This window comes from Corylus avellana, chromosome ca6 (assembly GCF_901000735.1).
Source record: "Corylus avellana chromosome ca6, CavTom2PMs-1.0".
Lineage (NCBI taxonomy): Eukaryota > Viridiplantae > Streptophyta > Magnoliopsida > Fagales > Betulaceae > Corylus > Corylus avellana.
The window spans coordinates 20,494,206-20,501,186 of NC_081546.1; positions in this window are offsets into that span (position 1 = coordinate 20,494,206).

Sequence of the window (6,981 nt, forward strand, 5' to 3'; positions counted from 1 at the left end):
GTATATATATATATATATACTTTTTTTTATTTTTTTTATTTTTTATCTCAAATTTGTATATATACATTTAAACATGTTCATGGAATCATGGGTCGGGTCGAAGCCTATTAACATTTAAATTAAACGTGTTCACAAGTCGTATCGTGTCAATCCAACACGACACGTTTATCAAAATGGGTTATATGTGTCGTGTCGTGTTATCCGTTAAAAAAAAGTGTCGTGTTCGGCTTGGCATAAACAGATTCGTGTCATAAACGGGTTGACATGCCAGCCCGTTTTGCCAGCCCTAAATTCATATGCTAATAAAGGAATCAACAAAAATGAAGGATGGGGAAATATATATATCAGATGGTTAATATATTTATGACGAGTTTCTTTAAAATTGGAAGGAAATGGATGTTTAATGCTCCAAAGTCGATGCTCTAATACTTTTTCATATCTATTTTATAATGAAAAGAAATGCATATACCTTTTCTCAGTAATAGTTTACTCAACGAATGAGATCACTTCGTACTTTTAATTTTAATAAAATAAATATTATTTAACATTAGAAAAGAAAAAGAAAGGCTAACGGTTTTTGAGTATTTTTTTTAATCAGAAGTACGAGACGGTGGTTTGTTTCAATGCTTGAATAGATTTATTAGTCAGAAAAAAAATAAAAATTTGTTCAATATATATATATATATATATATATATACACACGAAAAGTGTTAGAGAGCTAAATAAATAAACCAAAAAAATTTTATAAATTGATGTAGTACAACATGACTGGATATGAAATAAATTCAAATTTTGAGTCCGTAAAAGTTTTTTTATATAAAATGTGTTTATAAGCCTAACATTTTCCGATTTTTAAATTAAAAAAATGTAATTTTCTTTTTCGTCTGTGACTCACAATCTGTTACGTCAATTTTAAAAAAAAATTAAATTTATTTGTTTGGCTCCCTAACTTTTATATATATATATATATATATAAAGAGGAAACCGACTCTCGAGGGATCTGCATAGGCAAAAGAGAGTCAAAAATATGTTTAGCTGTTACACGCATGTCAAACAGACTCGTCATTTTCAGCGTTTCATTGTGTTTAAAACGTTTATGAAAAAAAAAAAAAAACGAAAGCAGCCCTTCATTTGCGGTCAAAACACTCGAAACAAATAAAGTTGAAACTTGTCTCCCTTTTTTTTCTATGTTACAGACTTAATTACAGTTTCGACTGAACCAAAGTATAAACTGCTTTTCATATTTAAATTGCAGTGTTTGAATTATTATTATTTTTTTTTTAGCAAAAAGGGTAGACTTCTGCGATAATGGTTTTTTTATTTTAGCGTGTTAAAGTAATGGTTAAGTGATTAAATTTATTTATTTTTATAAGTTAATTAAGTTTTTAAGACAATTGATGATTTAACATAATACTAAAGTCAAATAAGGTCATGAGTTCGAACCTTGACTCTATTATTTACCTCTCATTTCAATTAAATATTTCACGTGTTGGAGTCTCACCTATAAAAAGAAAGTTTAAACTCATACATGAGAATAAGTGTTAAAATAATGATTATTTGATTAAATTTATTTTTTCCTATCAGTTTAAGCTTTTGAGACAACTAACGATTTAACAGATCGATAGCTATAATAATATTTATCTATTAGGATTTTAATAGGAGGGGCCTAGATGGTCTACAAAGCAGACGATCGCAAGCGCTCCTTTAAATTGGCTGACTTTATATTAATAAGATATGAAAATTTTGATTGTGGGAGTCAAATTTATCTCTTAACATTTACCAAACCATTTTGAGATTAACCTGAAACCACTGAACTACCACTTTTAATGGTGCAGTGTATGAATTTGATTGCATTGCAAAGTAGTTTATAATTTTCCTTGAATAATTGCATGAATAATCAGAAAAGAATGAGATAATCAAACTAAATTAATATGCTACAATGGTGTCACAAGATACAAGTAAACCAATAGAATTATGAGTAATTCAATTTAATAGACGGTTATACAATTATTATACCATTGAGATGATATGAAAGTAAAAATCAACCTTTAGAGTTTAGATGAACAACGGTTTGTAAAAAAAAAAATTATGACTAATTTACATTGCTACATCATTCCAATTATATGGTATTGGTGTAACAATCTACGAAATAGCTAACAAGAATTGTACACAAAAACAATCCCAACATTAAGGAGGGACAAAAAAGCAATTCCAAATAAAAGGCCAAAAAAAAAAAAAAAAAAAAAGGTAGATCAATGAAAAGGATATATAACTTCCCACTTTTATGAAAGAATATATGCTACCTTATTAATTATGCCAACAAAAAAAAAAACGTGATTCCCTTTGTAACATTCTGGTCATTGTCGGCTGGTTTAAATGGGCTGTCATATACCAAAGAGCCAATTTGGTGGCATTTCTATATTTTTCATCAACTGACTGCTTCAAAGTTTACAAAATGCATTAAGGTTAGCATGATGTTGCTTGGAAGGCCACTAAGGTTGTGTCCCCTAAGTAATTTCAAAACTTATTATTATTATTAATTAAATTGATAAGGATTTCAATATATACCATCGATTTTTCTTTTTTTTGTTATGATTTTATTGTGTGGTAGTGATGGAAGTAGAAATAGTGATGATTAGTGATGATGAGTGTCAATAGGGACGGTGATGGTGGTGACAACAATATTAGCAATAATGGTAAAGATGAGAACATAAATTAAGATTAATAATAAATAGAATGAAAATGATCATTTTGATAATAACATCTTCTATTATTAAATCTTAACTTAGGATTTAGGTTTTTTTTTTTCTTCAAAATTTCAGTGAATTTTTAAGCTATTTAAGCCAATTATAAGTAATTGAGTGAGTGTGATGAGAGAGGGGAGTTAGAGCATCTCTATTCTCAAGCAAGGTCAGGTAAAGTACTTGGCGGTGATGCTGGGAGAGAGAGGGTTGGTGAGAATGAATAATATTGAACATTTTTTTTTTTTTTTTTGTTACAGTTGTGAATTACTATAGCAAAAAATGGGTTTTATATTTTCTGAATATACTTCTTGTTAACTGAATATAAACATCATATGGGAATTTTATGCCACCTTTTCTGAGTAAGACCCTTTTGGAGGTGGGATCCTAGTTTTTTTGGGTTATTTTATTTTATTTTATTTTATTTATTTTGAATTTTGAATTTTGCAAAATATTTTTGAATTTTTACACATTTTGATAAGACTCCTAAAATTTAAAAAACTCTCAATTTCACCCTTCAAACTTTTAATTTAATGCAGTCTACCGCCTTTGTTAGGATTTGGCATTAAATCCTAACGGAGGCTATGAAAAATATCAAAATACTCTCCAATTTTTGTTTTCTTAAAAAAATTGGGTAAATTTAAAATTTTATAAAAATTTCATGGGTATAAAGGTCATTTTATCATTTTTATCGCCTGTTCTAACGTTTAAGGGGGAGATTGCATCAAATTAAAAATTTGATGGATGAGATTGAGAGTTTTTGAACGTGGAGGGTCATGTTAAAACGCGTGGAAGTTCAAGATAACTTTGTGAAGTTTTCTTTTTTATTTTATTTTTATTTTTATGGAATGATCCTCTTGGGCTATTTATATCCATATCAAATATGGAATCAGCTGGGATGCCTAATGAGATGGACGTCGCTAGTTCAAATCCCACTCCTCTCTTTTGTGTAGACATGTCAAAAAAAAAAAAAAAATGAAATACCAGGATGTGTTTGTTAAAGGGTTTTAGTCTGATACTGTAGTAAAAATTGATTAATGTGAAAAAAAAAAAAATAATAATAATAAAAAAAAAAAGGTAAGAATAATTTTTTTTTTAAAAAAAAGTGAAAAAGTAAGAATGTTTAGTCTGGGAAAATGAAATTTTTTTTATTTTGTATTAATTTTTTTATTTTAATAGTAATAAAAAGTGATTTATGTGATGTAAAAAGTAAAAAAATGTTAAAAAAAAAAAAAAAAAGTAAGATGAATAATATTAAACCAAAACCGTTTAGCAAACGAGGATTATCTTTAAGAAAATCTTATCTTAAATTCTTTTCAACCAAACATAAAAATAAAATAAAAACATGTTTACTTTTCTACGAAGAGGGAGAAAGTTCAAACCCTCCCTCGTCTTTGAAGGCATGCGTAGTTGTTAGCGTGTCCTTTCCCTCGCACATGTTTTTAGCACTAAAGTCGGTAAAACAATACATTCAAACTATTGAGTATTGAGTATTGACCATTCTTAATTACTAGCGGCTGCTTTTAGACCTTTGAATTTTCTCCCTTTAATTAAAAAAAGAAAAGACATTTCTGAGTTGATATTGGAAAATGAGAGTTGATACGTCTTTTATGAAAATTTTGACTGGAATAATGACTTCAGAAATTAATATTAGGTCATGTATATTAAAGTGTTTGTTTTCTATTCTTAAAACAAATAAATTAACAAAAAATCAAAACACAAAACACTCTTAAAAATATATATAAAAAAATAAAATATCACCTTTATGTCAAAGCATAAAAAAAAAAAAAAAAATTAAAAAACCCTCTAAAACACATTAACAAACATAATAAGGGTATGTTTAATTACTAATGGAACTAAATTCTGGTTTGAGAATTATTCGATAATTTAATTGGACTTAGGTCCTTAGTTGATCGGATCTTTAGAAAGCGGTAAATTAAGTACTTATATGCATACACATACCCATTGATATATGTTTGTTAAGAAAAATTAGGTTGAATTTGATTGCTAATCATATATTTGATTGAAAACCATCTTGTAACTTAAAACTAATGGCTTGTCAAATGGGTCCCTTCGAAGGCCAATGAAGCCGATTCTCATTAGGCTACGATTGTGACCCAAGAAAACGGTGGATTACTATAATGAGCCTCTTCGGAGGTCTACAAAGAAGCGAGCCTACAAAGGAAGGCCTAACCCGCGAAACCCAACGCTCCCCCGCTAAGCTACCTAGTTGAGCCTGACCTTGCCTCCAGCTTTACCAAACCTGTCGAGAGAGGAGTAAGCACCGTTCCCTCCAATTTTGCTGTTTGAAGGTATTTTTCAGAAAAGGCAACGCGACATGAGATCCTGCTCAATATGGCAACCTAGCAAAATATCTCACCCCAAGAAGGAAAAAAGAAGAGCACCGAAAAAAAAAAAGGTGTCACCTTTGGAAGGAAAACTGAGAGGCTATCCTCTTCCCCAATCATGACCCTCACATCACGATGAGCCGCCTCCCTCTAACCCTAGCTCCAACTGTAAAATTTTTGGCTCGCGAGAGAGAAAGGACATGTGCTACCTATTTATTGTTTAAACTCTTTTGCTAATTAGCTGTTATTCTTGTTATTTTAGATAACTTTGCAACTCTCGTAATCTAACGTCTTCTATTGCTAATCCCTTTGTCTTCCTTGCCATACCCAGAATCGAAGGCTACGAGGCGTCACAACTAATCTAACAGGTTGCAAGTATTCAATTACTATGAATAATTAGGTTCACATTTGGATAGTAATTTAACACACTCCAATCTACTTCCCAATAAATATCTACAGCAATTATCGGTCCAAATTATTATTAATTTAATAAAATAATATGATAAATCTTGTATAAAAATAATTAAACTATATGCCCGCCTACTTAAATAATAAGTGACTTTACCTATTCAAATTGCTAAAGAAATTCCAAAAGAAAATTGCCATCCACTTCAACCACTTGGTCCACTTATAACTGCGTCCCAACATGTCGTGAAACAAAAACTGACACGATCAGATGGTCCACAGAAGTCTTCTGAGCTGAAGTTGCAGAGACGCGTTTGCTTTTTGTCGTTTTGGTTTGTTCTTTCCGAACCCAGAGAGAGGCATCTTAGCTCCTTTGCGTCGTTCAAGAGTAGCATCCAGCCACCGGATTCTTTTTCAGTTTTGACATTTCGAAAGGCTACATAGGCTCACTGCCAAAACCAGGAAATTTTTCAGTGTTTTTTACCATGTAATTTTATTATTATTATTATTATTATTATTCATTTTGGTCGGGGAAAAAAGGGTAAAAAACTATCACTTTTCACCGCAATATAAAATTCAAACAATCCCTATAGAGCAGTGTGATGGTGCCCTGTTCTGTTTACCAGTAGAGCTGGAATTTTGTCGTCTATACACTGAAGTCAAATTCAATCACGAAATTTTGAAAGGACTCTTGTCTTCTAAGGGTTACTGAATGGACAATATGCTTATTTCTCAATCTCTCTAATATCAATTAATAATAATAATAAAAATTTAGTATGGGGTTGCTTTCTATTTTTATTTATTTTTTATTTTTATTTTATGTGTTATGTTTATGTGGGTATATGAGGCACATTAATACATTATTACCAAAATTCCTTTGTCTAAAGGTACAGCTGTTTTACTTACAACTTATCATAAAGAAAGAACAAAGGAAAATGACATGTAAAGAAAAAAAACAAAAAACCCATTATTGTAAATGGAAATTTCCAGAAAAATAAAAATAAAAATGAGAGAATCATTAGAGGGGGGTAAACCTTACTATTTGGATGAATAATACTCTCATTTCGTATTCACATTTGCATTATATGGAGGGCAAATTTTAGTAACCGCAAGATCATAGCAGAATCCGCTTTTATACTAACCGCCCATGTCATTGCTTTGCATTTGGTCTCTTTTTGAATATTATTATTATTATTTTTATTTTTAAACTATGAACTTAATTTATATGATTTTTTTTTTTTTTTAAAGGGTATTCCAAGATTGTTTCGAAATTTAATCCCAAAAATTGGATTACGCCCAATTCAAACAATGTTGTTTTATAAGATAAAGCTATATTTTTATATGTAATAGCCGTCTCCACCTATTCATACTCTATCATCCATTACCACATGTGTTGATAGTGGATTTAATATTTACTCACTGAGTTAAAGATTAAAAATTCACTCGTAACCTATGCAGATGGATGGCCGGACATATAATCCTAATTA